The sequence below is a fragment of the Penaeus chinensis genome, chromosome 15, assembly GCF_019202785.1.
Source record: "Penaeus chinensis breed Huanghai No. 1 chromosome 15, ASM1920278v2, whole genome shotgun sequence".
NCBI lineage: Eukaryota > Metazoa > Arthropoda > Malacostraca > Decapoda > Penaeidae > Penaeus > Penaeus chinensis.
The window spans coordinates 2812279-2822278 of record NC_061833.1 but is presented as its reverse complement, the minus strand read 5'-3'; the positions used below and the strand labels follow the sequence as shown (position 1 = coordinate 2822278).

Here is a 10000-nt window from a genome sequence, read left to right as displayed (position 1 = left end):
TACATAAATATATCTTTTTATACGCATGCATATATACAAACGATAAAATATCCACAATGCATAAACTGTTTATTTACATATATATACATACATGCGTATTATAGATATATATACATATGTATTATATATATAATATATATATGTGTACGTGTGTGTGTATATATATATATGAATATGTATGTATGTTTATATGTGTGTATATACATACCTATATATTTTTGTATATTTTTACATGTATGCACATGGTAGAAAAACAATGCAATGCATAAACTAGATTTATTTACATATGTATACATATACGTTTATATATACATATATATACATATACGTTTATATATGCATATATATAAATATACGTTTATATATATACATATATATAAATATAAAGATATATATTATGTTATACATATATGTACATATATGTGTACACGCACATACATATGCGTATATATACATGTATACACCCATGCTGTTCCTAGTGCCAACTCTGAAACAGGCGCCAGTCTCACTAAACGTGTCTCAACATAAATACGCTGGATCCAGGGGACACAACAACAACGCCCTCTCCTGCCATCAGTGGGACACAGTCCATCAGATGGACTAGCCAGCGGCGCGAATTATCTTTCCTTCCGCGATGTCCACGCCCGCAGACTGATGGAATCTGCCTTAATCAAGTTGCTGCCTAATTTCAACTTGAACAGCGGCTTTTCTCCTGCCGATAGTCTCCTTGCTTCCGGCATCCTACGCCTTCACCCTTATGCCGGCTATCATGCACAAAGTCTGCCTGATCCTCCGACCTGCCCTGCCCTCCCTTCGCTTCCGTTAGTCTGTCCACACCTGCCCGTGTTCTCTGTGTTGTCTCTCCTCTCTCTCTTTCCTCTTCAGACATGAACATGGAATCCGGGTGGATTTCGAAACTGTTACCTCATTATCAGTAAATCTAGTCTGTGAATTGTGAATTTTTCTACCATATATATACATATACACAGTCACATCCCACAGACGGGGCGACACTCTGGCAAGGCAAGGTGAGGAACGAGCTCTTCTGGTCAGGAAACTTCGAGCTGGCAGTTTGGCAATACCAGAATTTCGGAGGGCAAGAGCCGATTGCTCATATATATGATAGCGATGTTAGGAATGATCTTATATTACTGACCAGTGCGTATCTGTATCACAGCATCTTTTCGCTGATATGATTTGCGAACGCACATACATGCATGGGAGAACACAGGCAAACACCAACACCTTACGTATGCGTTCTAAGAAGGCTCATTAACAAAAATGTGTGCTCAGGTAAAACAGAGAAATGAGCACAGAGAGACAAGGAAAGGCATGAGATTAACAGAGAGAGTAACCCATCCTCTCGCTGAATGTGTGCGTGTTCCCCTATCCTCTCACTGCATCTTCACTCTCTTTCCTTCCTTTCCTAATTTTCTATCTCCCGCCCTAGGGATCTCTCTTTCTCTTTCTCTCTCTCTCTCTCTCTCTCTCTCTCACTCTCTCTCTCTCTCTCTCTCTCTCTCTCTCTCTCTCTCTCTCTCTCTCTCTCTCTCTCTCTCTCTCTCTCTCTCTCTCTCTCTTTCTGTGTGTGTGTGTGTGTGTGTGTGTGTGTGCGCGCGTCTTTTACGCGAGCATGCATGTTTTTGATTTGTTTTTATCATGCACAAGCGTGCGTGATTTAGATTCCTTGATGTATGGGTGTGCGGGAAATATATGAAGTATGTGAATGAAACGATGCTATAATACTGAAGGTCAATAACCTATCATTACCTACTATAGATAAATCATAGCTCTTGCGATCCGAAATTCAAGTAGCGCCAAACTGCCCAAAGTTGCTCACTCACAATTTGAGTTGCAAAACTTTTGATGCGGAAAGGCATGTTCCTCATCGTATTATATATATATATATATATATATATATATATATATATGTGTGTGTGTGTGTGTGTGTGTGTGTGTGTGTGTGTGTGTATGTGTGTGTGTGGGTGGGTGTGTGTGTGTGTCCAATATTCAGATATCACATATATTTATGCAAGTATACATATATTTATATATGAATACGCATACGTACACACACACACACACACACACACACACACACACACACACACACACACACACACACACACACACACACACACACACACACACACACACACACACACAATCATGTATTAAATATGCATACATGATTGCGTAAATGGTGAAAGGTAATCAAAGCTGATATTCGATATTCACTTACTCCTCTGGACTAGATATCTCCGTCCCACGAGACTAACATACATTAATGGTCAAGGAACATAGACCAAACTTTTGTACACAGTGTTGACGACATGAAATCAAATGCTACTTAAAAGATTTTATCAATCCCGTGTGGTCTAGTGGCTAGGATACGCGGCTCTCACCCGCGAGGCCCGGGTTCGATTCCCGGCACGGGAAAGTTTTCCCAGTCGCCTAATAGCATTCATCGTGCCTTATAGTTAGACGTGTGCGTGTGCGTGTGCGTGTGCGTGTGCGTGTGCGTGTGCGTGTGCGTGTGCGTGTGCGTGTGCGTGTGCGTGTGCGTGTGCGTGTGCGTGTGCGTGTGCGTGTGCGTGTGCGTGTGCGTGTGCGTGTGCGTGTGCGTGTGCGTGTGCGTGTGCGTGTGCGTGTGCGTGTGCGTGTGCGTGTGCGTGTGCGTGTGCGTGTGCGTGTGCGTGTGCGTGTGCGTGTGCGTGTGCGTGTGCGTGTGCGTGTGCGTGTGCGTGTGCGTGTGCGTGTGCGTGTGCGTGTGCGTGTGCGTGTGCGTGTGCGTGTGCGTGTGCGTTACGATTTTAACCTACAAAGACAATGGTCGGGTCAAAATTCGACAGCTTTCTCCATTTACACATGTCACAGCTCTCCATAGAACAATCGTCAGAATAAATCATCTGCTTTTATGAAATTTTCACCGTTACCACAAAAATCAACCTTTCGAAAAGTGGAAAAAATGCCCCTGTCCCGTTTGGTCTATCGGTGAAATAGGGTCAGTTCCGTCATCTTATATATCTTTGAATTAAGGAAATGTCTCTTAGTTTCTGATATTTTCTAGGCGGGATTGCCTCCCTTCGTTCAGGCACTCCTAAAAGCTTCGTTTTAAAAGGGGATGAATATAAATATATGGCTTTCGAAATAAAGGCAAGACGTAATCTATTTTGCGGTGAACTGTCAAGCATCCCTTCCAAAATATGTGTTTTTGTTGTTGTCGTTACAGAGTAATAAATATATAATGTATTGATAAATTATAAAACTTATTTGAAAAACTTTCTTGGACCCCCTTCTGATTGCAGACCTATAAAAGGTCCATATTAATGCACAATTAACAAAGAAAATATCTATGACAATCGATTGTGTAGCATTTATTCTTCTTCGATTTTTTTATTATTATTATTATTATATATTTTTTTTTTTTTTTTTAGAGGAGTAGAAAATTCACCATAAATTCAGTCCATGTAAGAAAAATAGGATAAATGAAGCCTATATCTCGACACTGCTAAATTTTGCAATTTGAGTCTGACAGATTATTCCATGGATATCCATTGCCGCATATGCAAAGATATTTTTATCGTGAGTATGGTTTTTAAAAATAATCTTGGTTCCTTAATCCCAGATCTCTTCATTTTCTTTAATTTTACTATGACTCTTTATTATCACAAGAAGGAGTTGTACTAGTTCTAGTATTAGCATTGTTATCGTTATCAGTATCCTCCTAATAGTAATGAAAATGATTTTGATTATCATAATCAATATCATCATCACGATAATCATCTACCTGACCGCTGCTCCCTCTTCCACACATCCCAGCTTTTCTACTATTCCCACTTCTCCAAGCCTTTTGAAAAAACTATGTTTAGCTCAGCCAATTGGGATCGATTTTATTTGTGATCTCCTCTACAGCCCTTTACTCTCACAACACTCTCCTCTTCCAGCAATGTCTCCAAAAACAAGTAGGAAAGTTTCCTTCCGCCGAATCCCAAGCTAAAGCATTATCAACCCTAACTGACTTCAAAAGCAAACCCATTCCAGCCCAACCCCATCCCTCCCTCAATACTTGCACTGGAACCGTCTCCATCTCCTAACAAACTGCCCTGTCAACGACAAGGACTGATCAGATTGGGGAAAAGACCTACTCGCCTGTTTCGTGGACTGTGATGCAGTATCAGTACAATGCTACACCATTCCCCTAGAGACTGCCGTAAATCCTAAACCAATATTGCCAAGGTAACCTTCCGGAGATATAACCCGATACGTTCTTTATTCCAAACCTGGTCATAACCGATCAAACTGCTCTGCACGGCCACGCACGTGCGCTAGTTGTGGCGGCTCCCAGAATGTATTTCATAGGGTCTGCCCTGCTACAAGTTTGAGTCTGAGGTGACAATTCTCAGATCTTGGCCTCGCTTTACGTGAGGCCAGACATGAAGAACGTAGACGAAGTTTTCCTCTTACTCCCTACACCAATACTATCCTATGTTGTTACTTTTATTATTATCATTATTATTATTATCATTATTATTATTATTATTATTATTATTAATATTATTGTTGTTGTTGTTGTTGTTGTTGTTGTTGTTGTTATTATTACAAGAGCCTAAAGCCATTGCACTTCTTTAAGTAAATATAAGTTGCCTGACGTTGACAATATATTAAAAATAGTAACGTATTCCTGTCTCTTCATTTTAGTTCCGTAATGTGTAATGGCGATTATTTTTGTTCAGATAAATTAAGAACAATATTAGAGGTTCCCTCCCTGATATACAAGAGTGATGAAGGGACTATATAGCTCATTCAAATCTGATATAAGCAATAAGACTAGACAATTAAAGCTGATGAAACTATTCTTGGACAATTATTGTTGGGTATCGCTATGCTATTCTCACAAGAATCTTTGGGGAAAAAGAGGAACAAGTATATGACAAAAATAAAGCTTACGATAAACTCACTGAACACTGCCGTCCCTTACTTTTATTGGATCTGAACCCGAAAAAGGATCATAAAGAGCCTTATGTGTGAACTAAATATAAATGTATTTAACAGCACAAAAACAGAAATCCCTTGTGCGGTCTAGTATTTAATGAGTTCACATTATATTCTACAGGAAACAGAACTTAGAGCATTAAAATGTAAGCAAAATTTCATTCTAATTATCTCCCGTGTGGTCTAGTGGCTAGGATACGCGGCTCTCACCCGCGAGGCCCGGGTTCGATTCCCGGCACGGGAAAGTTTTCCGGGTGTGATGCACCCTGTAGTCAGTCTAAACTTAGATGTTGTTCACTGCACGAAGGCTTCGATACAGAGGCAAGGAAATCATTTGACCAATATGAAGTGTACCATGACACAACAGGAAAGCCATGTATCAATCTCTGTTTTCCTGAACAAAATGAAACTAATTCCACCTAATTACGATCTATAAGGAAGTACGTGCAATTTCAGAAGAGGAAAAACGGACAACTCACCCCTGACACTAGAGTAGGCTACCCAATCCTGGGGTACTTCTTGAAGGTTATGTCAAAGAGGAACCCAAATGAGGCCATCCGTGAGGGAGACTTCAGGCTTAGGGGCCAAGGAAAATGAGGGCCCCCGTTCGTTCCTCGAAAAGGGGGTGAGGGGACCAGGCTGAAGGCTCAGAACCAACACGACCTCACAAGCCAACTATCCAACTATAGATGCAAGCCTAAGGGGAGCGTGGCCAATACGAAGATGATACATGATACATAAAATACAAAATCCTAAAATGAACAAAACGGATTTGCGGAAACCACCACTTAGTAAAACGAAGTTGAAAAACTTAAAAATGAAAACTGCCAGAAGGGCTTAAGAACTACGAAAAAAAATGAAAAGAAGTGCTTAAAATCAGTAAAAGGGCTTAAGAACAGTACAAAAACTAGCATCTACGTTAAAATGCATGAAATGAGGAAAAAGTAAAAGATCGTAAAAGTAGACAGAAAAGTCGTTAAAAAATCTGAAGTAAAATCTCCAGTAAACCGAGTAAAATAGGTAAAACGTGAATAAAAGAAACAAGTATAGTACAAGATGAAAGTAATTAAAATTCAGAATAAGTAAAAAACCCAAGTCAAAAGAGCACACACGGTTTGCAGTAAACAGTAATGTAAAAGATTAAACACACGTCCAGCATAAATCCACCCAGGCAAGTAAAAGGGGCAGTGCAGCCTTGTTTCCAGCATCTGTGTGGTGTGAATCCAGAGAGTAAAGTCAACACAGTCAGAGATCCACTTACTTTATTTAACCAAAATATAGGGGTTTACATCAACTCCCGCGGACGGAGGCGTAGCACATAAAAAAAAAAAGTAAAATAATAAATAGGGAATGTTATAATAAAGGTGAATATTCAAAAGATGAAACCACAAACAAAAGCAATACAATGTTCAAGGAAATCATGAAGAAAATTAAAACGATCATAAAAAATATGTAATACTGCTGCGATGCATTAATAAAGAGGATGAACAAGTAAAGAGAAACAATTAAAAGAATAATAAAACTGAGCTTAAAATACGTGATAAAAAAGTAAAAAAAAATCAATTCGCAACAGATATGGATGACCCCGTTATCCGCACATCTTCTGAATCTTTGTAAACTATGCATGGATAACGAACGATTTCAATAGATTTTTTATTCATATGTATAAAACACGTGTGAATAAACGTACATCGCATGTAAATAAAGCCAGCATAAATCAGAGATAAAAATTAGTAGAAATGAGGCTGGCAGTGGGAAGTGGTCCGCCTGTGCTCGACTCGCCCTGTAGATAACGGAAGGATAATGGGTAGGATAGGGATAGGATGGGCGCAGGAGAGGATAGGATTAAAGGAAGAAGGTAGGACAGACGGGGAAAAGGAATAGAAAAGGGGAAACTAGCATAGAAGTAGGAAGTGAAAAAGTGAAGGAACAAGAAGAGGGTGCGAATAAGAGGGGTACGAGGGGAAATGAGGCGGGATACAAGGGCAGGATAGGGGTAGGATGGAGACAGGATAGGATAGGGATAAAGACAAATGGTAAAACAAGCAGGGGTAACAAGTAGAAGGGGGAGATATTAGTGAAGAAGTAGAGGGGAGTGAAAATACGAAAGAATGAGACGAGAGAGCAAATAAGGGCACGGGAAGGATAGAAGGATCTAGGAAAGGAAAGGGGGGGGGGGGGCAGGCTAAGGTATGGTGTTGGGGGGGTAGGCTAAGGTATGGTCTTGGGGGGGGGGGGGACCTCACGCTTCCTTGGGGGTACCAGGGAGCAATATGGAAATCATGACTCCGAACTAAACTGGATTTTGTCTCACCTACATTACTTTACAGGTAATTATATCTTACCTATCAATAATTTGGAATCTTTCCATATAATGTTCTTTGTCCTATAATTATTGACACCTTTTATAACTGAATTTGAAAAGAGGAGACACTGGACGGGCCATGATTATGATATACTGGTCAGGGGCCATGGAATAGAAAGGTTCTTTAAGGAATGGTCTTGAAAGCAGCAAATTCCAATTGAAACGACCAAATAATATTGCAATAAGGTTAAATACTAAACATTTGTAAATATAAGTATTAACTGGCAGCTGATTAAAATACAACGAAACGAAACTCTACAAACAGTTGCCAATTACGTTCTTACCGGATATGAAACACCGTAGCTTGTCACTTCAATATCGAAAAGTGGAAAGTGTGTATAGCCTTACTTATGCAGTATCTCAATAAAAAAAAATAATGGGTACTTTAGTTGTTGTTGCAAATACATCATACTTCTCTTTCTGCCCAGGTTCACGTAATAATCAATTAAGTTTTAGTTTTAAGCGATATATATCACATATTTCATACTGAAGTTTGGCTACAAAAGAGATTGTTAATTGCATGTAAGGGACGACGCCATAACTTACACATGCGTACTAAACCCTGTTCCAAGTTTGCGTTTATAGAGATGAGAAAGAAACATTTCTCTACTAGTTGGCAGATCCATATGAAATATAATAAGTGGCTAACAAGAATTGAGGAGATTGTAACATTTCAGAACTGAGTGATATGGAAAAAAATATTGCAGCACTGCAAAACATGATCAACAAAGTCCCGTTTAACTTGGAAAGACAGTCACTTCATTGGAAAGAAAATAATGCTGTCATTGCTGCATCGTAGTGTTTGTATGACTTAAGTGATTAAATTATATTAGTTAATATGCAACAGATCCATTATTTAAATTTGTACCTTCCCGACGCACCTCACATTGGTCTAATGGAGAATACTTCCATGTCACTATGTTGTATTTTTTTTAAGTGATTTCTGTTCTTGGACTACAGGATGGCGCTTCACCTGTGTCACCGGAAAACTTTCCCGTGCCGGGAATCGAACCCGGGCCTCGCGGGTGAGAGCCGCGTATCCTAGCCACTAGACCACACGGGATACTTACAATATTGAGAGTTGCTTACAGTTAAAACCTATGTTAGAACAAATTAGATTGTGTTGATGCTACACGTCATTCTGAATTTGCATTTAAGCACTGTTTAATGTATTTTCTGCGTTTCCGCAAAACAAGCAAATGGTTCACCTAATCTGAAGTCGATAGCTGATGGAGAGCTTTTAAAAATAAAACAGATCGGAATAAAAAACAAAACAAAGAAAATCATAATATCTACATTACAAATGATATATACCACCAGAAGTATGATTGGAATAGTTAATCAATGATATTAATAATAGATTTATATATTTAGGCTGTAAATCATGTTTACTTCTTAACATTGACCATTTTATACTGGGTACTGGCAACATATAAAAAACTAGATTAAGAAAATCCAACCAATCATACATTGGCACAATCAAACCATGGAGTCGAATATTACTTTGATAACGAAACACGTCGTGACTGTTTCATGTCTAAGGTGTATGTGAGAATTCATCAATATATATTCGAATTAGATTTTGAAATAAGATGTAATGAATGGTAAAACACTCTACCGTGTTGATATTATGGAAGAAAAACCCACACTGTAAAACTAGATTTATTGTAAGCGAGACACAGTTTCAGTTTCGAAATCCAACTGGATTCCATACTCAGGTCTGATGATGGTTTTCGAAACTGTAGTCTCACTTTCAATAAATCTAGTTTTACAGTGTGGGATACTCTTTCAACAGATGTAATATTAAACATCGAAAAAAATAGCAGAGAATTCCAGGGTTCCCAAACAGACGAGGCAATGACATTTCTTGGTTGGGAAGACATTCCAATTTTGTATAATATAGTAATGAAAGAATTGGAAATAATTTAATAACGTCACTAATAGGTCTCAATTTACAGTAACTACAAAACTCCCAAGGAAATGTGTACCCAAGGTCCTAAAAAAGCTGCCTTACCTGTGCCCCGCAACCAAGCACGAGAAAGCTCTTCCCGAGAAAACTCTGCCACGAATAACTCTATTGGTGTGACAACATATATTTGAAATGCACAATAAATCAACATTTTCATCCCCAACTAAGGTATAAACAAATGCTTTCACATTAGGTATTTTCTTGAAGCACATGGCTTCTTTGCGAGATCAAGAGACGGTCCTTGTATGTTCTCAAGACAAAAAGATTGTACTTGAGTGATTAGAACCTATATCTATCTATCTATCTATATATCTATCTATATATATGTGTGTATAAAATATACATATATGCATATATATATACATATATATGTACATGTATATACATATATATGTATGAATATATATATATATACATATATATTGCGAGCGTTTGTGTGGGTGGGTGTGCGCACCTGTCCACGCGCGTATGATTATAACTTCAATTTGACATTATATCAAGCGTTTACAGTTCCTTTTCGCAGAATATTTTGCTATCTTTATGAGTGCAACAGTTTCGTTGTACAGATAATTGTGTCAATTTAAACATAAAATACGAAAATATTACCCGCTATATGTAAGCAGCTGTATAATAAATCGTCTGAAAGTCCGTTCCTAAAAATATATATGAAT

At 38.5% G+C, this 10000-nt stretch overlaps 3 non-coding genes across 3 annotated transcripts; 2 read left to right on the top strand and 1 right to left on the bottom strand.

Annotated features, from left to right (window-relative positions):
• The first annotated feature begins 2367 nt into the window (after positions 1-2367).
• Trnae-cuc lies at positions 2368-2439 on the top strand. Its single transcript has one exon. It is a non-coding gene; the product is annotated as a tRNA-Glu (tRNA).
• Positions 2440-5167: 2728 nt separating this feature from the next.
• Trnae-cuc lies at positions 5168-5239 on the top strand. The gene has a single exon. It is a non-coding gene; the product is annotated as a tRNA-Glu (tRNA).
• A 3112-nt stretch (positions 5240-8351) lies between these two features.
• On the bottom strand, positions 8352-8423 carry Trnae-cuc. The gene has a single exon. It is a non-coding gene; the product is annotated as a tRNA-Glu (tRNA).
• Between the last annotated feature and the right edge of the window lie 1577 nt (positions 8424-10000).